Here is a 27462-nt window from a genome sequence, read left to right as displayed (position 1 = left end):
GTAGCACTGCGGAAAGCCCTCAACCTCTACTGGAAAGGGGCCCCTCTGTAGTGACTACTAGTTTATTTTTTTGGCTTTACAGGTTTGCTTGAAGGGACAATGCAACTTTTTTTATACTTTGCGCAAATACCAATTGGAATAAACCCCCGGCGTTTATAGCATATAAAACACTCGTTAGTTTTTCTCCGCACGCAATAGTAGCGACAGAAAAAAAAAATCCAGAAAAACGAGCAGGGTTCACTCAAAATGGAAACTTGGGCGTGTTGGTAAGGCATGATTATTTAAAACGTACAGCGAGACAGACGGGACGGAAGAAAGGAGCGGTTGCTTGTCTCCTTTCTTCCGTCCCATCTGTTTCGCAGTACGTTTTAAATAAGCGTTGACTCCCTCAACTCGCAACCAGAACAAGCGACCACGTGATCCGGAGCTATTAAATGCAGCCAATGTTTACTCACACCCTGGGGTTGGCAAAACACATGCCACGCGCTATGTTCCAATCATTGTTATGATTCGCGTACTGTCGTCATTGCGGGGATTGGGCACAAGCCACTTCACGAATGCCTTTTGAGCTACTGATTATCACGAGCCCAAATCGAGTGCTAACGTAATGCTCGGGCCCAATTGATGAGCCGCATTCAAATTTTGTCACTCGGGGGACTATTCAAACACTGCGACCTCAAAGTTACGTTATCAACTTTTGCGAAGTAGAGATTGAAAGAAAACTGTCACTTTAACCCTCAAAATTACGCCGTAACAAAGAGGTTTATTGCTTGTGTAAAGTGAAAACGTTCCAAACTAATATCGTTGCATCGTCCCTTAAAAAAAGACGAAGAAAGTGAATGTTATGCATTAATGCATATTGTGCTCATGAGCTATGCGACCAGGCGGACATAATATAAGGGCGGATAAGAGTCACAATAAGTCAAATATTTACTGAAATTCGATAGTTAATTGACCTGGTGGTTATTAGAAAACAGATACAGTTCCAATTAGAAATTTGCTCTTCGTCGAAAACAATCAAATCAGTCAATTTTAGAAACAAATTGGAGCGCGCGGGAAACGCGGTTCATGATGCGCTAAAGTTGCCACTTGCGAAAAGGGCGCAATGCTGGCGATGCGCAAACACGGAAATAAGAAACAGCGAAACCGCGCGGCCGCATTTTCGCATCGGCGACCTTGAGCCTATTGCACGAGTCGCCACTTTAGCGCACCTCCGCGCATCACACGCGCTTTACGTTTTTCTAAACCTGACTGATTTCAATACCGGTCAGCAAGTTTCTTATTTAAACCATTTGTCCGCGTTTACTAAAAAAAAAAAAAATATGAAAAAATAATGGAGACGTTTTCTTTACTTAGTTGACTCATTATGACGATTAGCCCCGTATATTATGTCCGCTTGATAGCGGAACTCATCCCCACCAACTGTGTTAGTCAAGCTTTTAAAGCCTTTTCTAAAAATCTGTAACCCCCCCCCCCCCCCAAAAAAAAAAAGAAAAAAAAAAGAAAAAGAAACGTTTCGTGGATTTTGCATGGGAAATTTTGAACGAAACCTTTGATTTGTGTTTTCAGAAGCAACCTGCCTCTATGCGACCGGCAAATTTTGTTAAAGCGTTTTTGATGAACCCAGTGTTTCTGTAGGAAAAAATTAAGCGGAGCAGTTAAATGAATAATCTCGTGTAGACAATTATCTCCCTTCCTCTTCCGACCTTAAGGTTGTTATTGATAGGTTACATTTTTTTCTTCTATAGAAGGTGAGATATAGAGGTAGGAGATGTGATGCACCAAAGCCGTTTTGGGATCAGGTATACCTTTGCATCGAGTGTTGAGCTGAACAAAGTCCTGCTCCCGTGCCTGCTGTGCGGTTAGGGGCATCTGGGCGAATGCTCTAGCCTGCCAGTTGCGCATTCCCCACGTTACTGGAAGAAAAAGAAAGGAATAAGAACGACACCTGAACACGGGGATCATTGAAAATAGCTAATTATTTTCCAACACCCATTACAATAAAAAAAAAAAGAAAGGCGTTTACGATTCTCCGCAATGCCGAATTAGAGCGCAGCTCTTGAGGAGGAGGAGGGGAGGGTACGGAGGGGAGGATATGCCCCTCCTCCCTCTCCGTACCCTTCCCTCCTCCTCCCCTCTCATATACTGTAAACGACTTAATTTTCCGGGCTCAAATTTTCACGAATCGGGCCAAGGCTGAAATTTTGATATTATTCACGGGTTCTAATTTTCGCGAATCGAATGTAGTTTCCGTAGCGTTCACATACTGCCCGAATTGTTCGCGGGACGTATCTTTTGCGAATTGTAGGCGATTCGCGAAATTCGCGAAAATTAGGTCCTCACGAAAATTTAGTCGTTGACAGTAGTGGGGCATTTTAGCTAAAGTTCTCGCTAAATATAGCGGAAAAGGTTTTCCTCTAAATTTAGCGGGGAATTTTTCCCGCTAAGTTAAACGGGGAATTTTTTCCGCTAAATTTAGCGGGGAAATGTCTCCGCTATGTTTAGCTAGAATATTTTCCGCTAAATTTAGCGGGAAAATTTCCTCGCTATCTTTAGCGAGGAAACGTCCGATAATGCAATGCGCGGTTACACTGACGGCGACGCCCCTCATCTCGGAAACGGGATTCTGAGCTGCGCCCTAAAAGTGATCTTACGGCACAATTTGAGTGCATCATCAGTAGATGCACCGTGCCTACGACGAGATCCAACGGCCACTGAAAACGCGCTTCCTCAGCAACAGTATGGCACATGGGTGACGACATCCCAAGTGAACTAGGAAAATAATCCCCTACAGTGGCTTTTTTTTTTATTGTTTCTAGGAGTTGCAGGTATAAATCTCCTCGACAATGAGTATTGGGGACAAAACTAGTGTTCGTAGTCTCACTTCTGGCCCGATGTCATGTTTTGTGCTCGCCTAATCTCATACCCTACATATGACGTCATTAAAATGGAAGCTCCTCCCACTTCTTTCCACTTTAGTAGAGCGAACGCTGGAGGGGAGGTCGCCTCTTTTCCAGCGTTCGCTCTGCTACAGTGATAAGAGATGGGAGAAGCTTCCACTTTACTCTCAACCTGTGGCTGTCACCGACAATTAACCGCTTTATCATGGGTAGCGCCATTTTGAATATCGTAGAGCCATCTAGCGAGCGTCAAGTTGCGCGGCCATGCTGACTGGTTAGAAATGTTGGCGAAAGTGTTCTTCGGGGTGCCGCTCCCGCGTTGGGTCTGCTGGTTGGGTGCTCCAAAGTGCTGGGTATCTGACTTAGGGCGCGTCTTGTGTTCTCGTGTGCCGCGGATGACGTTTTTCAATTTGTTAGGAACGTTTCTGGGCCCTCATTATGGCATCCGCCAGAGCGGCGAGGCCGAGAAGAGCGGCACTGAACGCGCCACCGATAAAAATCGGAGGTGAGTAACCAAACTATTGTATCAGTTTACTGCGATTGAATTTACCTTCAGGATTTTTGTCAGTTTAGACGCAGTACATCGATAATGTTTTTCGCGTTTAGTGTCGTTCACAACAACGAAATATAATGGGAACAAGGACGGGGAACAATCGAAAGCAGCTGCCTCCGGCTGGCAGATGGTTATAAAAGTTTCAATTGAGGATCCCGTGTCGACGAGCGTGTCTTTTGTCTAGAACTGAAAACAGCGAAGTTGTATGGGCCCATTGCTTCAACGATTCAATGATTCAATTGCGGTTCGAAATCGGTGCATGAGCATGGTTCATCAATATAAATTTAAGTTGTCTTGCCAGCTACGTTATGTGCTAATTTGCAAAATAAGGGCAACCCGGTCGTGTTGGGACGGTCAACGTGAATTCACGGCTCTCTGCTATCGAGCAGGAGATCGCGATTAAGGGAAACCGATAGAACTAACTTTACGAAAATTTCCAGCCACACCCGGCGGCGGAAATGAGCCTTGAACTAAGCGTTGTAGATGAAACAATATAGTTAATGACACCACAGCAAGATATCAGCATCAAGATCGATTAAGTTACAGAAAGTTACAGGCTAAAACAACGATTGCCACAATAAACTTGCACCCATCTTGCGAGCGTACCCCATGTTCATCGACGGTACAGCGTTAAGTTCGGTGCGAGCTCTATTCGCGAAAAGTTCCAAGCACACTCAAGAAGACGCCGTTGAGGAAAAGTACTTTCTGCGTATGGACGCAACCCACTGCCGCCGGAGGTTTTGTCATTTGAAAGGGGATGGAGTTTGAAGACACTGCAGCCGCAATTGCCTTATCGGTGTGATACAGATGTCCTCCGATAATATTCTGCGCTTTCGGTTGTCATTCGTGCAGCCTATTACCGTACAAAGATCTGCCGATGACCAGGGGGACTGTCTTCATTGTTTCCGCTAGCTCAAATTACATGTGGAAGTAAAATGAAATAGAGGAAACCTCGAAGAAAACAACCGGAACTTAGAGAAAGACACGCGTGTCCAAGCCATTCTTCCGGGTCTTTAGCTCGTTCCTAACCACCCAGTAAGGAGGAAAGCGCAGACAGCTCTTTCCCCTTTTTCCTATTGTCCTCTTTCAGTAAAACGGTCTATGGTTGTTCTTCCCAAGAAAAGCAAATTCGGTGGTGCGAATCGTACGCTGTAAAAGGTGCGTGCTCAACAGCAAAGCAAGGCCGCCACAATGGCCGCTGGTGTTACGTCAATGCGAGTGATGTGTATAATTGGCAGCTCCCTTTATCTCCATTGCCCGATGATGCTCGAAATAAATGCAGTATTCAAGGTGCGATCGTTTAAACCTGTCGTTTAGGAGAGGAAAGAAGGACTCTTGTTTTTATCGATTTCCCCGGTACATCGACCGAGGAAACCGGGTCTGGGCGCACTGGTCACGTTGCACCAATTTTCCCGCTACATTATAGCGGGGAAGCTGAATTGATGTAGAGGTCACGTGGCCATGTCACGTGCTTTTTTCTATATTTACCGGGGAAAATAAATAGGTGCACGTTTTATGACGTGAAGTCACGTGACATAAAATTTCCTGCTAAATTTAGTGGGGAAAGGTCACGTGACATCAATTGACTCACGTGACCTATAATCCGTGTCACTGTAGTCCGTTCCAACTTAAGAAGATGGGGCGAGGGAAAGGATAGCCGAGGAGCGTTGCGTCTGCTTCCTCCTCCTCGGCTATCCTTTCCCTCGCCCCATCTTCTTAAGTTGGAACGGACTACAGTGACACGGATTATAGGTCACGTGAGTCAATTGATGTCACGTGACCTTTCCCCACTAAATTTAGCAGGAAATTTTATGTCACGTGACTTCACGTCATAAAACGTGCACCTATTTATTTTCCCCGGTAAATATAGAAAAAAGCACGTGACATGGCCACGTGACCTCTACATCAATTCAGCTTCCCCGCTATAATGTAGCGGGAAAATTGGTGCAACGTGACCAGTGCGCCCAGACCCGGTTTCCTCGGTCGATGTACCGGGGAAATCGATAAAAACAAGAGTCCTTCTTTCCTCTCCTAAACGACAGGTTTAAACGATCGCACCTTGAATACTGCATTTATTTCGAGCATCATCGGGCAATGGAGATAAAGGGAGCTGCCAATTATACACATCACTCGCATTGACGTAACACCAGCGGCCATTGTGGCGGCCTTGCTTTGCTGTTGAGCACGCACCTTTTACAGCGTACGATTCGCACCACCGAATTTGCTTTTCTTGGGAAGAACAACCATAGACCGTTTTACTGAAAGAGGACAATAGGAAAAAGGGGAAAGAGCTGTCTGCGCTTTCCTCCTTACTGGGTGGTTAGGAACGAGCTAAAGACCCGGAAGAATGGCTTGGACACGCGTGTCTTTCTCTAAGTTCCGGTTGTTTTCTTCGAGGTTTCCTCTATTTCATTTTACTTCCACATGTAATTTGAGCTAGCGGAAACAATGAAGACAGTCCCCCTGGTCATCGGCAGATCTTTGTACGGTAATAGGCTGCACGAATGGTTGTCCTGGAAGGTCATTCGCAAGTCTAAAAATTGAAGGATGCTGCTTGGGGGAAGTTCATGTGTAAATCTGGGAGGAGTCCTTGAGAATGTTGCATAAAGGTGGCGTGAGTGTCGTGAAATGCTTTGGTGTTGTTATCTTCCGGACGATTAGTAAGAACGACGAGGTAGTCGTCGACGTATCTAATAATACGTGTGACTTGGCCGCTTGGAAGATTGTCGGCAATAACCAGGTCGCACCCTTGGACAGGAAAATATCACCTAACACAGGGGCAACGCATGACCATATGCATATTCCCTTTCTTTGAACGTAGTTCTTGCCATTAAACGTGACTACATTTGATGAAAAGTAGAACCTTAAGAGCTCTAGAAATGATTCTACCGGAAGGCCACAATTATTTTGAAAGGCAACTGCTCCATTTGCTTCAATCGATTCATTTACTGTTTCAAACAGTTCAGCGTGTGGGATGGAATAAAATAAATCTTCAACGTCGAGAGGGTGAGGGAAAGGAAGGCCAGGGAGGAAAAAGCAGCCGAAACGCTGGAGAGGAGCCCGTTGCAACTCAAGAAGGTAGGGCGAGAGAAAGAAAGGTCGAAGAGGAGGAAGCAGACGGAACGCTGGAGAGGAGAGGCCTCTCCTCTCCAGCGTTCCGTCTGCTTCCTCCTCTTCGACCTTTCTTTCTCTCGCCCTACCTTCTTGAGTTGCAACGGGCTCCTCTCCAGCGTTTCGGCTGCTTTTTCCTCCCTGGCCTTCCTTTCCCTCACCCTCTCGACGTTGAAGATTTATTTTATTCCATCCCACACGCTGAACTGTTTGAAACAGTAAATGAATCGATTGAAGCAAATGGAGCAGTTGCCTTTCAAAATAATTGTGGCCTTCCGGTAGAATCATTTCTAGAGCTCTTAAGGTTCTACTTTTCATCAAATGTAGTCACGTTTAATGGCAAGAACTACGTTCAAAGAAAGGGAATATGCATATGGTCATGCGTTGCCCCTGTGTTAGGTGATATTTTCCTGTCCAAGGGTGCGACCTGGTTATTGCCGACAATCTTCCAAGCGGCCAAGTCACACGTATTATTAGATACGTCGACGACTACCTCGTCGTTCTTACTAATCGTCCGGAAGATAACAACACCAAAGCATTTCACGACACTCACGCCACCTTTATGCAACATTCTCAAGGACTCCTCCCAGATTTACACATGAACTTCCCCCAAGCAGCATCCTTCAATTTTTAGACTTGCGAATGACCTTCCAGGACAACCATTTGTGCTGGATGTATTCACCAAGATCAAAGAAAAAGCTACTCCGATTCGACTCAGCATATTTGAAACTCACCAAAAGAGGAATCGTGACCAATTGCTTAAAGGGGTATGGAAACAAAAATTTAAATATTCAAATTTCGTTCGGAAATGAGTCAAGCATGATGGAAAATAACCGTAGATGCTAATCACATCTTTGTATTTTGAACGATTGGCTATATTTTTCGTTCCAAACGGTGCACTCGAGCAAGCGTTTGAAGAGAAGTGAACGGAGAGCGCGATGCGTCATGGGATATCCGGCAGAAACAAAAACAGAAAGAAAAGATTCCCCGCGTTCGTGACGTAGCAAGGCTGGCGTGGTTATGAGCTTTGCCCTTGGTGGCGTTGTCAGAGTTGTGGTGGTGTCAATAGCGTAAGCGCGTTACAACCGAGCCGTTCGAAGTACCCTTGAGGTGACAAGCGTGTGGCTGGCACAAGGAGCACGTAGCTTCCACAACACTGTCAGCTTAGGGCTGAACGAGGTGGGGAAAGGTACTTTTGTTTGAAATTTGAGCGACGGGCTAATCTTCTAGGGGGAGAATGGCTGTTTCCGGTTGAACGAACGACAGTCCGAGAAAGAGGGGAGTCCTTCCTTTCCGTCTTCTTGGACCGTTTGGTAGGTTTGGTACAATGCGGGATTTGTGAGTTCAGAAGGAAAACGTTGAAATGCCGAAGAGCGGCGCTGCTCCGAAGGAATCTGCTACGTCACGACTACGTATCAGATTCCACAACGTTGCTAGACTACCTCCCAAACAGGCTTCGCATGCATCCACCAGGTGCACATTGAAGATTCTTTATTTAGCTTTAAAATTAGTTTTCTTGTGCTTTTCAACGGAAGACTGGTGTTTTCGAGGTTAGGGTGCAACATGCAGCACATTAAAGCTAGAAAATGAGCGCTGAAATTTCGTTTCCCTACCCCTTTAAGAGCGGCGTTGAACAAGTCGTGTCACCATTCAGCCGGAGAGAGCTTCACCAACCAAATCCAGCGACTGAAAATTGCGGGATACCCGAGTCCATCTTGACGGATGTGGCAGAAAATATATAAATGCATGAAAAAATACAAGACCGAAGCAAAGAGAAGAGGAGCCGACCAGCCATTGTGCCGTAAATCCATTCTATATCACTTAACTTGAAAAAGGTAGCCAACAGATTTGATGTCAGGGTGGTGCTTTCTGCACCTGACAAGTTGAAAAGGCTGTATCCGAAAATCAATTATCAACACGACAAACAGGACAAATGCGATGTCAAGCATGTTAATAAGTTTGTGAACTGCCTTAGGGGCGTAGTATACGAAATTTTATTCTCGTGTGGGAAGGTCTACGTGGGTCAGACTGGTAGGTGTGTGAACATGAGATTGCGAGAGCATGCACTGTCTTTAAGTCTTCACCGGCGGGACATCTTGCTCTACACGTACGAGATAACAAGTGTACTCCCCTATTCCATCGAACAAAAATCTCAAGGAAGTTCAGTGATCAAAGAACAAGAGAAATTCATGAGGCGCACGTCATAGCAGCTAAAGGGGATACATGCATCAGTGCACCGTCGGTAGCCTTATCGGCGAAGGAATTGCATTACTTACAATATTTTGAGTGAGAACTTCGTTTAACTAGATTACTTTTCAGAGTCCTCTTCTTCCTCTTTCTTTTCCTTTCTTTCATTTAATTAGAGTAGGTTTTCATTTGAATCTTTTTTTGTGTAAATTTTTAATGTTTACCGTCCTTTTTTTTCCTATTTCTTTATTTTGAAGTCAAAATAATTGTTGCTTTCTTTCGTTTTGGTTAGCCTTCTTTTTCATTTCGTATATGTCCTTGCACTTCTGCTTTATGTTCCTTTTATTCTTCACTAAATATCAGTTGTGAGACAGCGCCTGTCCGTGTCTGTGTCTTCTACTTGTCCTCGTCTTTAGCGCTGCTTTTAATTTCGTAATGTATAACCAACTAGCCCGTCACATGATCCTAGCACAATTCCTTTCTTGAGTTGCAACGGGCTTTAGTTGCGTGCAGGACAGATGGATGGATGAATCTGGCTGAGCCCTTTGGATCGGGTGGTGGAAACGCCGCCGTGCGGAGAGAAAAATGGCGAACGCTGGGAAGGTGGGACGGGAGAGGAGGGTAGTCGGAGAAAGAATGAGTGCTAGGAACGTTAGAGAGGAGCGGATAATTCTCTCCTCTTCCCCAGCGCTTTCCTAGTGTTTGCGTTTTCTCCCCTTGCCTGGTGTTGCCTTCAGCTGTACTACACACAACTAGTGACACGGAGTATGAGCACTAGTTTAGTTTCCCCGCTGAATTTATCGGGAAATCATTGGACGGAAGGACGGGCGGACATTTTGGGATTGAGGGTTCCGTTAAAAAGTATTTGTTGCTTTAAAATGAAGGTTCTCCCACCGCTCCGTCAGCGTATACGTGCAGCGCCGTAAATTATACCTAGTGAATATTAAGATCTACGGGGGAAACTGAGACGCTCATTTGTACTTGCGCGACATTTAACCGTCACCATTTCAACGGCGAATATCCGCAGCTCCAGTCAAACACTGGCATCATCAGATGCCCGAAAGTAATTCTGAATCACACGCCGATTACGATGTTTGACAGTGATGGGGGTGAACGCTGAAGTAAAAAGGAATATATTGGGGTTTTTATGCCGCAATAGAACTGAGGCTACGAGCGACGACCCGAAAAAGGCTCTTCAAGGAAGGGACCACGCGTGGTTCGAACCCTACGTCTCGCGCTTCGGAGGGCGAAACGGAATCTCCATGCCACGGACGCGGTTTAGGACGCCGAAATATAAAACTGTAGAGCGGACATTTTAAAAGAAGAGCAGAATTCATTTTCGTGCCCATATTTTTATATGACATTGAGCTTCTTTGATTCGGTAGAGACGTCGTACTTGAAGAAAGTTGAATAGGCAGAGACAGCGTGTGCGTTCAGCATCGCATCGATCACAGATTTAGAAAGAACATTACCGTTTTTATTCTACAGCAGCTCGGGTTAGGAAGATTTGTTAGAACCAGTTCATTTCTTTTACAAAAGCAATGGCTCTGTTACACATGATAATCACGGCGTTTATCTCCTTGAAATTTAGTAACACTGCTTTTTTAACGTAATATAAGTTGTCTGAACACCAACAGCAAGTCGCTAAATGCATTTTCTTTCGATACGGCACACTTTAAATGTAAACAAGCCAAGCATCCAATCGCAAGAATATGGATGCTTTAAGGCAAGACGAAAAGTATAAGACCTTAGGGGCGTGTTTCGGTTACGACCGGTCTTCCACTTTTCTAAGCACTGATATTAGTAACGATTGCGAGGCGCGTGCAGCGGGGGTGCCACATATAGAGCTATTCCATGATACATGAAAATATTCCATTATCATGACTCGTCTGCGGGACGCTCGGTGAGACGAATTGCTCCTTCAGCCAGTGGCGTCACAAGGGGTGTGCGGAGGGGGGGGGGGGGGGGGCGGACAACCCCGGGTGCAGCGCTCCGGGGGTGTCGCGACGGGCCGGTGGGGAGGGGGGGTCGTGGTGGGCGCCGAGCGGAGGGGGGGGGGGGGGGGGGGGGGGTTGCGGCGGGCCACCGCCCCGGGTGCCGCTAACCCTAGTGACACCACTGCCTTCAACGGTTATTTCTGTACTCGTCGTTTGCACGCCGATCGTGCACAGCGTCAACGCCTCGATCCCGCGTTTTCTCCTGTCCGTGATTGGTTGGGCTGACGAAAGAAAACTCTCAAAGACGACCAGAGCTGTGACGACGAGCTTTTGGCGCTGATTGACCGACTTCAACCGATCGCATAGCATCGGCTCCGGTCGAACTTCGTGTGTACCGGAGTATAGAACGAACCTACTCAACGTCGTGTAAGTTTGTTTGAACTTTGACGTTACTCTCCATAAATTTAGTGCGCGCTTTGGTCGGAAGAGAAAGAAAACTTTAAGTAAAGGCTACAAGCATTCTTAGCTCACACACATCATTACAAACACGTGCAGGAAACAAACTCTGAATTAAAAGAAAAAAGATAATTTGTTACAAAAACAGAATATATTAAATGAAACATACCCCTCAAATCGTCCCATTTGAAGGCTTCTGAAACAAAAGAGCAGTAGTAATTATTATATTGTTTTCTTAGCATTTTGCGGCAGGAGAAAAATTTGTCCGCGACGGTTATAACTCATGAAACTGCCCCGAAGTCTAAGGGAGCTCTTCTACAAAAAACCGAAACTGTCACGGACTATCACTTAGCGAGAACCAAAATAACAAAATCTCCAAAATTCCTACAAAAAAGAAAAAAAGAAATGCGGTTTGTTTTGGTTATTTCCGTCAAAAGTCTTGTATTCAGAGTGATTACATAAAGTTTGCTCGTAGAATCAAGTAAAATCTGCCAAATTTAGAGGCGCGACCTCTTGCGCAAAAGGTTTACCGGATTTCACGTGACTGGCGAAGGTCAAACAACGTGCGCTTTGTTGTTACACAAAACACGATTTGGTTACACTTTCGTGGGCCGCGAAAACTCGCAGTCCAAGCCAAAGAACTTATACGGCGTGTAAGTTCATCTGCCCCTGGCGCACCCCGTGCGTTTGTTTATCCGCCAAATACGTCCCACTTGCTCATGCTTCCCCACGACCTCTACCAATGACGGCGTGTGCCTGGCCGCTTGGCCATCGCGCGTTCTCTGCACGTTTTTTTATGTTGCTCTTTGATTAACATTGCATTCCGATGTTTCCATTATGCTTTTTGGAACACTTGCTTGCCATATATTTCACGTTAAAATGGCGTGCTTTGCAGAGAAAACAAACTATGAAGAAAAAGAGAGACAGCTGTTGGAGAAAGTTGACAAATGACATCGCCATAACATTACCATAACATAAACATGCAACTAGCACAAAAAATACCCTTCCCCTTTTTTTTCTAAGTAAGAGGTTAGCGTATCAGAGGGCGATATTCTTTTCCCGGAACCAACCTTTGTTGGAGAGTTAAGCGCCGTAGAGCACATGTGATATAACTGATTCTTTTGTGTATACTAAGTGCACAGAAGGTGAAAGTTGTAGAATAGATGATTTTTGGACTCTAATAACAATACAAGGAATAGAAAAAAATAAAAAAAAAATAAGGCGCATGCTCAGAGTCGTCAGAAGGGAATCGGTTATCGTTATCGGAGTCATTCGAACGCTCTACTAAAACTTCCTAGAGCCTTGCCTGTGGCGTGCGCGAGGACGCAGAGCAGTGCAGCAGCGACGGCTGGTCCCATCCTGTCGGGCGTGCGGTAGCAGTGGACTCGCGGGTCAGCCTGGCGCCGGACATTGGCTTTTAAGAGCGGACGGGTTTCCCCCGCCGCCCAACCAGACGGCGGGACGCCCAGGGTGAAGAACCGACGCGCACCGCTCTTGCCACCGAATTAAGGACCTCGCATCGACGACTCGGACACGCGCTCCTCTGCATTGTGCGGCAGGGCAAGTCAGCTTCTTCCGCGGCGTGCAAGGTTCGCTGCTCCAGTTGAGCCTCTGTGCGCAAATCTTCCGCTCTGTATACATCTTCCCTTACCACGGTTCTTGGTCGTTGCAACTCACTCGGTTACGCACATTTTGCTCACTGCGCTCGAGAAAAAAGTCTCCGAGTTCACTCTTCTGGAGAACAAAGAGACATCCAATCAGGGTGGACAACAGAGGGACTGAATGACGGTGCTCATAAAACGATTAGATCTGAAATATGCGACGTGACCAGACACAGTGGGCAAGTGAAACGTCATGATCACTGTCCCTGCACATATCGCATTTATTTAAAAGTGAAATTGTGGTCTCTGAGATTCGTCATTCGTTAGGACTTTGGTATTGTTCTCCGCGTTTGGCCAACACCACCTCAAATAAAAAGAGCCCCCGCATCGCCTCCTCTCCCTCCATGAAATGTCACCACACTCGGATCGCGCTAACTCGGCTGTTGGGCCCGAGTACGACCTTATTCGACGCGCTGATTGAACACCACGAGCCCCGGCCGTACACTGACGCAGCACTCGTGCCCAATGTCAGGCCTCGATCGATCTGACTGGGATCGCGATGCGGAGGCCTTCTGCTGATCTAGGTGGTGATGGTTTGGCTGTCTCGTGTTCCGCGACAAATCAAGCTCGCAAACGTGTTTTTTTTTTTTTTTTAGGCTTTGCCGTTAGGTTTGATCGGATGCTTTATCAAACACCATTGACAACCAATACTGGAAACTGGAGCCAAAATACATGGGGTTGTCGGGAGACACAGAAGTGCTGCCATCTCTCGGTGTGGGATGATAAACAATGAGCTAGAAATTAAAAGGATAACAGTCATTCACTACACTATTTTTTCTCTTCACACATCAGGAATTGAGAATATATATGGCAAATCGGTGTGGACGATTTCAATTGAGCAAGAGCTGATACACGGTATTTCTAATAATGCGGTGCGCTTTACATTAGCAGTAAGTATTTAGATTATATGGACCTATGTATTACACCTGGTACAAATGACCTACCGGCAATTAGTCACTTTCTGGTAAGTTGACGGTTTATGGACCACTCTAAAGGCAATGGCTCTTATTAGCTGTAATGACTGTCTCTTTGCAGTTAGAAAGAAAGCACAGCAATTCAAATGTGTAATTGCTCCATGGGTCATTATTTTAAATTATATGAGATTCACCTCCAATGAGTCTGGAAATGCTCCACGACGTAGTAATTACAGCCAGTAAATGCTACACTGACTGTTTAACGAAGAGCCAGTATTTATAAGGAAGTAGAATTAGTGTCCGGTTCAGTATTATCTGTCGTTTTGGGGGCCTGGTTAGCCTCTAATGACTGCAATGACCATTGTATCGTACTCCTGAGTTTTTTGGACGAGTATAAACTAGATTGCCTTCCAAGGGCTATTGATGGCTCTCGGCCAATATCCTAAGCTATTTCGGGGCATATAGACCAAGCAGCTGTTTATTGGGTAGTTCCACTTGTGATAGACTTTAATGACCATTAGTGATCATTTCGTGATATTTGTGAGGTTATGTCTCAGATTGGACTTGCATGACTATTATTTGCTATTTGATTTTATTTCCTGATTATATGGCGGTTTTCGGTTCCAAATGACATTTAATGACTATCAATGACTATTCGTAACTATTTTGGGTTATTTGATTGCGCGCGGACTGAGTTGGCTTTCAATGGCTAATTTTGGCTTTTTGATCAAAATTTGATATGGCAGATATGTGGTTCAAATGACTTCTAGTAACTTTTAATGACTATTGGTCACTATTTTGAGTTATTTGATGGTGTGAAGACTAAGTTGGCTTCCAATGGCTAATATTGGCTCTTTGATATTTCTGCATTATATGGCAGGGTTGGGGTCCTAATAACTTCTAGTGACTATATGCATACCTTTTAGTTACTATTTCGAGCCATTGGATTGTGTGGGGACTGAGTTGGCTTCCAATGGCTATACAGTCATATTTATTAATTATAAGGCAGATTCAAGCTTCAAACGTCTTCTAGTGATGATCAATGACTATTAGTCAGTATTTCACATTATTTGATTACGTGTGGACTAGTTGGCTTCCAATGGCTATTATTGGATGTATGAGAATGTTTTTTGGTTATATGGCATGTTTGGGGTCAAATGACTTCAGGTGACTATTTATGACAATAAGTCATTTTTAGTGTGTAGATTGAGTTGGCTTCCAATGGCTATTATTGGCTATTTGATCATATTTCTGAATTATATGGTAGATTCGGGGTTCAAATGACTTCTAGTGACTATCAACGGCTATTAGTCACTACTCCGACTTACCTAATTGTGTGCAGACTGATTTGGCTTCATATGGCTATTATTGGCTATATGATAACGTTTATAAATTATATGGCGGGTTTTGGGTCCAAATGACTTCTAGTGTCTATGAATGACGATCAGTCACTATTTTGACATATTTGATTTTATGCAGGCTGAGTTGGCTTCCAATGGCTATTATTGGCTATAAGCGTCTGCTATTGACCTGGTTGGCTCGAATTGCCAAAAAAATGGCTATCGGCTTGAAATGGCTGTACATGTCTAACTAGGGATGCCGCGAACTTTTTTCGAACCGAAGTTTGGATGATCAAATCAAGCGGTTCGAAAGGTTCGAAAGATTTCGAATTTTCGTACTTTCCATATCGAGAAATTCGACGGAAGTCGTAGTTTCGACCTTATTAAACTAAGAAGTTCGACGCTTTTCGAAATTTATAACTTATTACGCTGAAAAATTCGATGCTTGTCGAACTTTCAAACTTGATAAACTAAAAAATTTGATGATTTTCAAAATTTCGAATTTCTTGCACTAAAAACTTCAAAGCTTTTCGAACTTTCGAACTTCCTACGCTAAGAAATTTGATAATTTTCAAACTTTCGAACTTACTAATCTAAAGAATTCGAAAATTGTCGAACTTTCGATTCCTGAAAAGTCAAAAGTTCGACGAACTTCGAACTTTTACCCTAAAAGTTCGAAGTTCGTCCAACTTTTGAATCCAAATGAAACCGGCGGGCGGTTTCATTTGGATTCAAGCAGTGAGGTACATTCATAATATCTTTTTTCGCAATTTTACATGCGGTGCCGCATTTTTTGCGAAAAACAATACCGTTTATTTCAATCATCTGGCATGCTTGGTTTTAAAGAAATAGATTCCCGAAGGAGCGAGGAAGGACGACTGGTTTTTGACAATTGTCGTTTGTGCCATATTTGATGCGCGCTATAGCCGAAGCTATTTATGGTAGAGGTGTTAAACTTTTTAAGAATGATATATGTATAGCCTACGTCAGTGTCGTCTTAAGATATGATTATTTTTTTTCAATACGAGTTTCAAAGAAATATCCAAACATGTACTTACGGGCAATTATGCCCTAAACTTGGTAATTTTTTTCGCCCACATTGTTTGAGGTATCGCATGTAAATTAACACCACAGACATTACATATAATTACCATCTGCAAAATACAAAATAATGCGTTTATTGTTTTTTCACGTTGAGCAATAAATTAGCTCATGGGGGAAGATTTCTAAAATTGTTCAAATTCAGCACGTCTTAAAAATATTTTTTCTCATTTTACGTTCTTGGGACGTGTTTCTTTTGGCCTGTGCACATTTTGGTAGGAGAAACTTGTTTCATAGTTCAGGGCCTCTGAATATGCAAGAATACAACACTTCCGGTGGGTTCTTGATAGTTTTTTTTTTCTCTCCAGCTTTTTTTATTTTTGCATTTATTGTTATGTTTATTTATTGAATTTGTTTTACCAATGGCAGAGTTATTTAAATCGAAAAGACGTAGCTTTGAACTTCCGAGCCACCAGGCATGTGAGGAGTAGTGCCTTCTGACAACGAGTTTCTAACAATGACCATCTACGCGATCTTTTATGCAGTGAAGAGCGACAGTAGCTATATATATGCATAAATAATTTCAGATTAAAATAAGTTCGACCATGCTCTCTTTCCCCGTATTGTTTTCTTTAACAGTCCGAAATATCTGGGAGGGGATGGGGGAGAGATTGGAGCCCCCTCCCCATCCCCCCCCCCCCCCCCCCCCTCCGTTTTTCCACTTCCGACGCCACTGGTATGGTAGAACGCTCCTCGACCTCAAGTTGCGTCAGCTTCCGTGCTTTTTGCTCGGCGTTTCTTCCGCCCCAGAAAATAAACCTCCAAAGCAATTACGAACAAAAAAATTGTGAAGGTGCAGGCGAGCTGGTGTATGTTGGTCATGGTGCAAAATCCGTTGCAGGCGAGCTGGTGTATGTTGATCATGATGCAAAATCCCGAGACTGGGAATGTAATTCGCAAGAAATATTGTAAGAAGAAAGAAAAAAGGGGACAGGACAACGTCTCAAACTCAGCTGAGTTAAGTTTGAGGCGTTGTCCTGAGCTGAGTTTTCAGCTGAGCTGAGTTTGAGACGTTGTCCTGAGCTGAGTTTGAGACGTTGTCCTGTCCCCTTTTTTCTGTCCTTCTACACTTTTTCTTTCAAATTTCATTCCCAAAGCTGAGGTTGAGGCGTTGTCCTGTCCCCTTCTTTCTGTCTTCTTACACTTTTTTTTTTCAAATGTCATTCCCAGTTTTAGGATTTTGCATCATCTACAAACTAAACTTACTATATGCCAGCGTCACTCGGGCGGCGTTCGATCGCATTGCTACCAGCGTGCAAGGGGGTAGGGGGGGCGGGGGCAGTTTGCCAGATCACTTTAAGGTTTTTCTGAGCCTCAACCCATTGCCTTCCCCTGTCCGTTTCGAACTGGATGAGTATCGTTAAACAGTGCGTTCGTAGGACAATTACTTCGTGATGCATGTTAATGACCACCCCGGGCCGGAGGTCAAAATTACTGATCTATTGTCACACGTCACTCTGCACTGGCAAATATTCCAGCAGACCCGGGACATTCGTCGTCTCATTTAATTGCCTGACCAACTTCTCGCAGTCTAAATATCACACCGAACTTTTCTAAACCTGATTTCGTAAAAACCAGTGAGGCGTGAAAACGTTATTTGAAACTGAAACTGGTGGCGGAACATGAAAACCGGGCTTCGAACTTTGCGCACTTGGACTTCAAAGAAATTGGAAACCTTCGAAGTCTTAGTTCGACGTGAGCGCGTTGGTGAAGTTAAAAAAAAAAAAAAAAAACAGAAAAAATAAACATAGGGACGGACAGAACAGCACCTCTTTCGAATTTCAACACAAATAGCTTTATTAGGAACCGGCACCCGGCCCAAGAGACCCAGAGACGGAAAGAGGAGGGCGAAAAGTGGAAACATGGAAAGGTGAGGAATGGTAGGGAGAGGATAAAGGTCTTAATCTCCAAATCTTCACTCGACCGCAAAAAGCCACCCCGCCCAAAAAAGTTTTCGGTCACGCCGTATTACCATAACACCTCACATCGTCTCAGGGCAGTCGCCAGGAGGTACGACGTCGATGTCGTATTTTCGTGCCAGTTTAAGCTGGATTCTATGTGACGTCTCGTAAATGAACCCCTACCCTCCCAGTCCGGATGTTCCAAGAAGCACGGGACTAGCTTCGTTCCCTGCGCGTCGGGGCGCGTTTACAGCATACCTTTGTCTTGCGGCGCGGAGTATATCGGCCAGACAGGGCGCTGCATCAACGACAGGTTACGAGAACATGAGAGAGAGGTCGGTGGGAGGGAATCACAACACCCAATTGCTGTCCACAATAGGGCCTGCTCCTCATGTCGCCCTGGATTCTCTTCGGCAAGAATCCTAGGTTCTAACCGAGGTCGCTACGGCCCAGAGATAATCGAGATGTCGGCGCCCTCTCTTTCTCTTTCCACGAAAGACGCGGCCTGCCTTCGCCCGCAGTTTGTGGCTTTGACAAGTACCCCGCGGGCCTCGGTCGTCCGTCCGGTGATTTCGTTTCAAGCGGCTTCTCTTCTTTGCGGCTTCCCCTTCTCTTCTGGGTTTTCTTCTTCCCTGCGAGTAATTTTCCTCTCTGTGTCGCCTTTATCCTCTCCCTACCACCCCTCACCTTTCCATGTTCCCGCTTTTCGCTCTCCCCTTTCCGTCTCTGGGTCTCTTGGGCCGGGTAGTGGTGCCTAATAAAGCTATTTGTGTTGAAAGTCGAAAGAGGTGCTGCTCTGTCCGTCACTATGTTTATTCTTTCTCTATTTATTTAACTTGACCAACGCGGTCACGTCAAACTAAGTCTTAATTTTAAGAGCTATCTGTTTGTCACGTCCACAAGTGCCAGGCATCGTGTCAGCTTTGATTTGTTTGTAGGAACAATCACACGCGAATCTCTCCTCTTTTTTTAATAGGATGCTGCCCTCCTGAATTTGATTTGCTTAGTTATTTAACGAGCGTGTAACGACTGTCAGGTGACTACATCCCGTTATTTTTTAATACGCAAAACACGTCTCTCGGCAGCCTGAACTCAGTAGACTGCAATAGCCAAACCTTCGAATGGGCCCACCGCATGGCCAACCACAAGGCCCAGGAAATATCGAAATTGTAATTGCTTTACGTTCTATGATACCCAGGCAATTGCAGTCCGCGAGAACACTACCATCTTTTGACAAGAAAAGCAGAAATTGCTAATTTTGTGAATGCGGCCTGCAGGATTCCATGCAAAGAAACTGTAGAGCAATGGAATAAAAACTATACGCGTCCAAAAGTTTAATTACTGCTTATTAATATTTTATTACTGCCGTCTAAAATATTCCCGGGAAACATTGCGATGTTCGTTTTTGTTCAGTTGAAGTGCTAATTTCAGAGCATTTAGCCTGGTGTTGATGCCCGAGAGTTGGGGTTGGGACTGGAAGGCCCGACAGTTTCTGTTGCCGTTCCAACGAGTCATTCGCCCTTCACCGTCCGCTCGAGGGCCATCGCGGCGCGTGTAAGCGACCTTGGAACCAGTTTCCGCGTGTGAGCCGTCGCTTTCTCTGTCGCGCGACATCGCCCATCCCGAAACCCGTTGCAATGCCACGACCAGGTCGCCCGGTGTATATTATTTACAGCCGTCCGCTCGTTGAACCTCGTCACAGACTAGGGAACTAGCCATGCCGGTTGGTACGTCCTCCTTGCTGGGCTTTCGGCTGCCGAGGGGGGCGTCGCAGTCGCAACTGGCCGCTTCTCAGATTCATCCCGCTACCCGGCAATGACCTCGGGTTGAATTACGAGCTATGTACGCAGGATACGCATTTGCTCCGGCACGTGTCGCGCATTACCTTTGCCGGGGGGAAGTGTGCAGGCCTTCCTTCGTTTCCGGTCCGCATTGGAACGATTTTACTGCGACAGCTGTTTCAGAGAATTCCACAGCTTCCTTCATGGCATCGGCGTGGCTCGTGGTAGAAGACTCCGTGACGTTGTCGAATCACGCGACCACATTCAACCAGGCACCCTAGTCTGGACACTTGTCGAAAAAGTCGGCGAGAAATTCAGAGGCCGTGATTGGCCGGCGCCGCGCTTGACCTTGGCGCCGGCCAATTAATGCCGCCGGATTTCTCGCCGATTTTTTCACCGAGTGTCGATATTAGGGGACCCAGTATACTTCGCCCTTCGAATGGGGCCGCGACCGCGCGGCCGACGGTGAGGCGCTGAGGGATAAGTGAAGTTCGTGGAAGGCGCATCGCGCCCCGAACATCGTTCCTTGCACACTTTCAGTTGTGGCGACGCCTGTGCCGTGAAGCCCAATGGGTGTCATCGTCGTTTATGTGTAGCATATTTGCGGACTTCAGTCCTGACGCGGTATGTAGACCACAGGGAAACTTTTGGGGTAAAAAATAAACGTTAACATTAAAAACGAGAGTGTTGGTAAATACATAAACAACCGGAAAGAATAAACACAAAGTTCGGGACGCAAACAGACGATACAACAAGAGTTGTATCGTCTGTTTGCGTCCCGAACTTTGTGTTTATTCTTTCCGGTTGTTTATATAAAAATAAACGGTGTTGCTTATACACCCGGTGCATAGTCCGCACATAATGCCTAGACCAAACGTACTACTACTAATAATGATGATATATATATATACATATATATATATATACATGAGGGGCGTTCATAAAGTTCATATTATCGGTTGTGCAGAAACTAGAGGGACGCAGCGCGCGTCCCTCTAGTTTCTGCACAACCAAACATCGCATGTTATAGTAGCGTGGAACGCCACTAGGGAGTCGGAAAATAATGACACCGCCCGTCGGTGCCAAGAACATGGAGTGATCCATTTTTTTTTTCCATTTGAAAAGAAGCAATGCCAAGGATATCCATTCGAATCTGGGAGCGTTGTTTGGGGACGACGCCCCAGCTTATGACATTTTGGTTAAATGGCGCAGACGCTTCCAGTGTGGCCAAGTAAGAGGAAATCATTTCAAGGACGACGACCAAGGTATTGCTGAAGTGGAGCGATTCCTGAACACTCAAAACGAGCAGTTCTATAACAATGGCCTCCAGAATGTGGTTTATCCCCGGAAAAAGTGGATGACTTTTGGTAGCGAACATGTAGAGAAAGTCTCAACTGCCACTCGAGTTTGATTGCTGAATCTCTATTTCTTCGGGACAATGATACGAACTTTATGAACGCATCTCCGTGTATGCATATATAATACAAATCACATCTTCACAAATGTCCGCTTACGTCGCTCACAATACTTGTATCGTACATTACTCAACATTAATATACTCTGCCGTTCATAAGATCTTTCACGTCTTATCAAGACGACGGATCTAAACAATAATTGTAGAGTTCACACCTGTAGATTGTCCGGACCGGGTCAAATTTGAAGATTTAAACTTGTACAGTGCGCGGACTACTGTTCGGAAAACATCCAACTCTGCCATCAAGAACTTCACGACTCAAAATTTTCCAGTGGAATGTCTTGATGATGCATCACTACTCATCACCGGGGACTTTTAACGTCAACTTCACTAGTTGAGAAAACGAGTGGTTCTTCATATTTCTTGCAGTAGAACCAGGTTTCGTGTAATACCAGGTGTGAAGCAGCCCACGCAAAACTCGTATAGAGCACTATAGGCTGTCTCGATTTGGTATTAAGCAGGAATGTTGACTCATATGTGCATTGTGTTCCTTTCCCTGCATACTTCAGAGGCCACAAGGCTGTGCTTATGTGACCGAGTACATAAAGAGCAAATACGCAGAAAATCTGCGGATAAACAGAACAAATTATTTATCATATTGAAGGTATGTGATATCTGTCTTGCATCTAGGTTGTGTTCGTAGGCGTAAATTAGGTGCAAGGACATTTCCAGCTGCTAGTGCGCTAATTAATTAATTAAATATTATTTTAATTATTTTACTTAGGGCGTGTGTTTGTACTGGAAACTATAAAACAAATTTATTTTCTTTAGACTGTTTTATTTTTCTTAAAATCCTCGTAACCAGCCCGCGTTCTGAGATATTCGCCTAGAAAGTTAGCCGCTCAATCTGGCAAATTGCGCACACGAAAGCACGAAGATCGCCGAAAAATGGCCTCCCCGGTGCGACAAAGGTCCTTGCCTATATATGAAATTTTTTATGACAACGAGGAAGGGCTCATAACAGTCCCTTTCTCGCTCTCGGCCGGCGAAGAGCTGCAATGGTTAATTATAATCAGTCACAGGTTAAAAAAGTTTTCTGGCTGGGGAGGCGGAAGCAGACGAAATGCTGAAAAGAGGAAGGGGTTCCCTCCTCTCCTCTCCAGCACTCCGCATGCTTCCTTCTCCCCTGCCCTATAGAGTGCGCCAACACGCCCTGTGAACAGCCTCATCTATATACCTATGAGCCTGTGAACAGCCTCATCTATATACCTATACCCGTGACGTTATGACGCTCGGACAAAGCCAACTGTGCAGTTGGTCCCTATCCTGACCCATAACGTCCTTCGACGGACTGACATTACACGAGGCCCAGTCTAACGCTCACTCAGCGCACTTGACCAACCAATCCGTGTCTGCACTGAATCTCACCGTGATGCCGTTGAAACGCTAGCGCACGGACTTTAATTACCTTAGATGGTGGTGACCGCGCTCGATTTGTTGAAACTTCTTCAATCCATGACAGTGGCATAGCCAGGAATGTTTTTTCGGGGGTGGGGGGGACTAAGGTGGATGGGATGTGTTTGACTTGGGGGGGGGGGGGGGGGGGGGGGTCAAAATAGCTCTGTGTAATATAGGCTTGGCTAGATTTTAGGGGGGAGGGTGGGCTGAAGCCCCATAAGTCTTCCCCCTGGCTACGCCACTGATCCACGATGTTGCTTTTTCATCTTGAAAGTTAGGAAATGTCGAAAATCAGAAGATTACCTTCCACGAGAGCCGCAAGAGGCGACCGCGGAGTTATCAAATGAAGATCAGATATACTCCATTTCATTTGAAGTTCAAGCGGGACCAAAAGTTATAATTGTAACACAAACACGCTTACTTAAAACGCGATGTCACGACGCATTCTTGGCGCTTGATTGGATCAGTTGGCGTTAGCACGAAACACGAAAAATGACGCGAAATAAACAGAAACACGAAAAATGACGCGTGATATAAACAGGGTGTCCCCCAAGAAAGTTTACGCAGTTTATTTTTTTTTCACCGAGGAGGAGGAATAAACTTTTAATAAATAGAGCTTCAGGCGCTGATAGTTGGGCGCCCGCCCGGTGGGGGGCCTCCTCTAGTCCGGGAAGCCCTGGTCCGCGCTGACTTTCCGGGCTCTCTCCACCAGGCTACGCTGGGCTGAGAGGTCGGAACTGGTCAGCTGGCCCACCCACTGCTCGTAGGTTGCGTGAGGGTTGGGGGCGAGGGATGGGGTTTGCTGACACTCCCAGACCATGTGGTACAGGGTGCCAGGCTGGGAGCAAAATTTGCAGGTAGCAGAATATAGGGTGGGGTACATGGCGTGCAGTAGAGTGCCGTGGGAATACGAGTTAGTTTGTAGCCGACGAAAAGCGGTCGCTTCGGCTCTGGATAGGCGGGGGTGCGGTGGCGGGAACTGTCGTCGTTCGTGGCGGTAATGAGCGAGGATGTCCGCGTATTTCTTAAGAGGAGTAGGTTTGAAAGTGCATGGGGTTTGCGTGTCGTCGCCTTCTTGAGAAACTGCCCGGTGTATATGAGCGCGGGCAGCGGCGTGTGCCGCTTCGTTTCCCTCGAAGGACTCGTGTCCGGGGGTCCAGACGATATGGAGTTCTGGGAGTTGACGTACGTTTTGTAGAACTTTGAGGGCCGTTGGTGATATGCGGCCAAGTAGGAAGTTGCGGCAAGCGGCTTGAGAGTCGGTCAGTACAGTGATATATTCGTTGCCAGTGGTGGCCGCCAAAGCAATGGCGAGCTCTTCTGCTGTCTCGATAGACGTAGTGAGAATTGTAGCTGCCGTCATTTCTTTGCAATGGGCGTCGGTGACGCTCACGGCGTGGGCTGGTTGTTGGGGGTACGGGGAAGCATCCGTGTAGCGAGTAAAAGAAGAATCCGGGGAGTGTTCGTATTGGGTTTTGAGGGCTCGTATCCGGGCTTCTCGCCGTGCCTTGTTGTAGATGGGATGCATGTTTCTTGGAATAGGTGCGACTTTGATGGAATGTCGGATGGTGAGAGGGATGCGTTTCTTCTGCTCGCATTCTGCAGGAGGCGTGTAACCGAGCCGGTAGAGCGTAGCTCTTCCTACCGATGTGAGTTTCAGTCGGGTGAATTGTGAGACTCGATGGGCTTCTTGTATTTCCTCCCATGTATTATGGACGCCGAGTTGTAGGAGTTTTCGTGTGGCCGTCTTTGGGGGTAGTCCCAGGGCGGCCTTGTAGGTTTGGCGAATGGCAACGTTCAGTTTCTCCTTCTCCGCGGATTTCAGGGCCAAGTACGGTGTCCCGTACGTGACTCGGCTGATAAGGATAGCTTGAATGATGCGTAAAGTGTCGGTTTCTTGTAGTCCAAAGTGGCGATGGGAGACTCTGCGGATGAGGTGCATGAGTTGAGTTAGTGTGCGCTGCAGGAAGAGGATGGTCTGGGCGCCTGAGCCATCTTTTGGTATGTTGAGGCCCAAGATGCGAAGGTGTGGGACGTTGGGGACGGGTTGGTTGTCAATGGTGAGCTCTGGATCTGGTATGGGGTCTTTGTTTTTCTTGTATGTTCTCTTGCACAGCGTTAGAAGGGCAGATTTTTCTGGGGCGCATTCAAGTCCCCTGGGTTGCAGGTATTGTTGGGTCACCTGGATGGCTGCTTGAAGTGCGTCTTGTTGGTCCCCCGTTGATCCGGTGGGGACCCAGAGTGTTAGATCGTCTGCGTAGATGGCGTGATGTAGGTTTGGGATGGCTTGTAATAGGGGTGGCAAGTCCTTCATGGCGATGTTAAACAGTAGGGGGGACACTACCGACCCTTGTGGCGTTCCTTTTGGTATGGTTGTGAACGTGTCGGATCGAAGGTGTCCGATACCCACTGTTGCCGTGCGGTTGGTGAGAAATGAGGCGAAGTATTTGTATGTGCGCTCGCCACAGTTAGTGGATGCGACGCCTTGAAGGATGGCCTGGTGTGAAATGTTGTCGAATGCCCCCTTAATGTCTAGGGTCAAGATCGACCGCTTGCTGTGGTTATTCAAGCTGTCCAGTACTTCCTCCTTGAGCTGAAGCAGTATGTCCTGAGTGGACAGATGCGGGCGAAAGCCGTACATTGTGTCGGGGAAGTAGTCTTTGTCCTCAATGTGAGGCGACAGCCGGTTGTGGACCATGTGTTCGAACAGCTTGCCAACGCAGGAAGTGAGGGAGATGGGCCTGAGATTCTTGGGGTTCAGGGGTTTGCCGGGTTTTGGAATAAGAGTGATGTCCGCGTGTTTCCACTGAGGAGGCAGGGAGCCCGCCAGCCAGCAGTCGTTGATATAGTCTAGCAGATTTTCCAGTGCTACGTGATCGAGGTTTCGAAGTAGCTTGTTGGGTATTTTGTCTCGACCCGGGGTGGTGTTGCGGGTGAGAGTGTATACCGCCGCCTCGATTTCAGCCAGTGAGAATGGCTCGTCCATTTCAGGGTTGGGGTCACCCGTGTAGTCTGGTGCCCGCTTGGGTTGGGCGTGTGACGGGGCCGCCAAAGGTTGTTTGAGCTCATCTAACAAATCGGCTTCACTACCCGGGTGGTTGTGAATTAATCGGCGGAGTTGGTGGGTCGTGACCGCCTTGGACTCGCCGGTCCCCAACAGGGAGCGTAGCAGGTGCCAAGTTCGACGGGTCCCCAGCGTTCCTTGGATTTTGTTACAAAGTTGCATCCAGTTTAATTGGCTAAGTTGGAGGGCGTATGTTTCCGCTTCTGCCGTTAGTTTTGCAATGCGGGTCTTCAGTTTGCGGTTTGTCTTGTTTTTCCTCCATCGTCTGAGCAGCCCGTTGCGGGCGTCCCAGAGGTGGAGGAGATGGGCGTCGATGGCGGGATTGTCCTCCGTAAGGGAAAGTTCCTTGGTGTTTTCCCGTGCCTTCTCAAGGAGCTGGTTAGTCCAATCCTCGAGGCTTATGATGGGACCGGTGGGAGTTGCTTCTCGGAAATTTTTCCAATTGGTGATGCGTGCCGTGCCAATTTTTTGGCTCCTGGTCCTTTGGTGTGGGATTTGGAGCTGTATTATGTAATGGTCACTGCCCAGAGTTTTGTCCAGGCGCGACCATGTAGCCTGTTTGATGTTGTATGTAAACGTCAGGTCGGGGGTCGTATCCTGCGAGACGCTGTTGCCAATTCTAGTGGGAATGTGGAGGGAGTTATATAGGTAGAGTTGATTTTGTAGAGTAGCTTCATGTAAGCTTGTACCCTTTTTGTTGTTTCTGGGGTAACCCCAGGCCGTATGCTGGGCATTGAAATCCCCGAGGACCACGAGTTTGTGGCCTCTGGTTCGTTGGCGGACGATTCTTAGAAGGCGGTCAATCGCCGAGAGAGTCTGTGTTGGAGGACTGTAGATGTTAAGGACGTACAGGCTGGTTTCTGTCTTTTTACGGGGTAGGAGTTCGACGAAAGTATAATCTATCGTTGTAGGTAGAGTGTGCGTTTGGGCGGTTTGGGTGGCTTGAACAAGGACGGCTGTTCAGGATGTTGGATTAGTGGCATATGTCGTGTAACCCCGAAGCGACACGTTGTCCGTATTCGTTTCTTGAAGGGCGATGAGGTCTGGCGAGTGTTGAAGGGCGAGGAGAGTGAGCGATGGTTTCTTGTTGCGAAACGAGCGACAGTTCCACTGCCATACGGTCAGCGGGGGTGGAGGTGCGGATGAGTTTTTGGGCGATGGGGGGTTAATCATCATCAATTTGGAGGGGAGGGGACGTGTCGCCGGAGGTGCTGGGTAAGGTGCACTGTTTGGGCCTTTTGCGCGCCTGTCGCTTTGCTTCTTCGATGGTGTGGATGCGCTGATCGAGGTCGATCAACCGGCTGTTGAGGCGTTCTCCCATCTCGTAGATGATGCGCTCAAGGTGGCTAATATGTGTCGGAACGGGCATTTTATTTTTTCACCGAAAAAATAAAATGTGCGTTATCGAACATTAATTCTTTGCCCAAATGTAGCACTCGCTAGAGGTCCGAACCAGGTGCCAAAGTTTCAACACAGACCGTTATCTTATTCGAAAGTTATAAATTATTTTCAAAAAGTTTTAATAAAAAAATGGGGCCCATTTTTGGCCGTTTTAGGTGACATGGTGCCATAGAGCTCCCTGTATTCGAGAGCTCTGTCGGCCGCCATTTTCTCATTAAAAATTAAAAAAAAAAAGATCACTTACAACGGAACGTTTGAATAAGGTAACGCTTAGTAATGCACC

General features: G+C 46.3%; 1 pseudogene; it reads right to left on the bottom strand.

Moving 5' to 3' along the window:
* Positions 1-1716: 1716 nt before the first annotated feature.
* Positions 1717-27103, bottom strand: LOC120837322 (annotated as a pseudogene).
* Positions 27104-27462: the final 359 nt, after the last annotated feature.

Source organism: Ixodes scapularis, unplaced genomic scaffold (genome assembly GCF_016920785.2).
Source record: "Ixodes scapularis isolate PalLabHiFi unplaced genomic scaffold, ASM1692078v2 PGA_scaffold2__306_contigs__length_199485367, whole genome shotgun sequence".
In the NCBI taxonomy this organism is placed as follows: domain Eukaryota; kingdom Metazoa; phylum Arthropoda; class Arachnida; order Ixodida; family Ixodidae; genus Ixodes; species Ixodes scapularis.
Note: the sequence above shows the minus strand (reverse complement) of the source record. Positions and strands in the feature narration are given on the sequence as shown.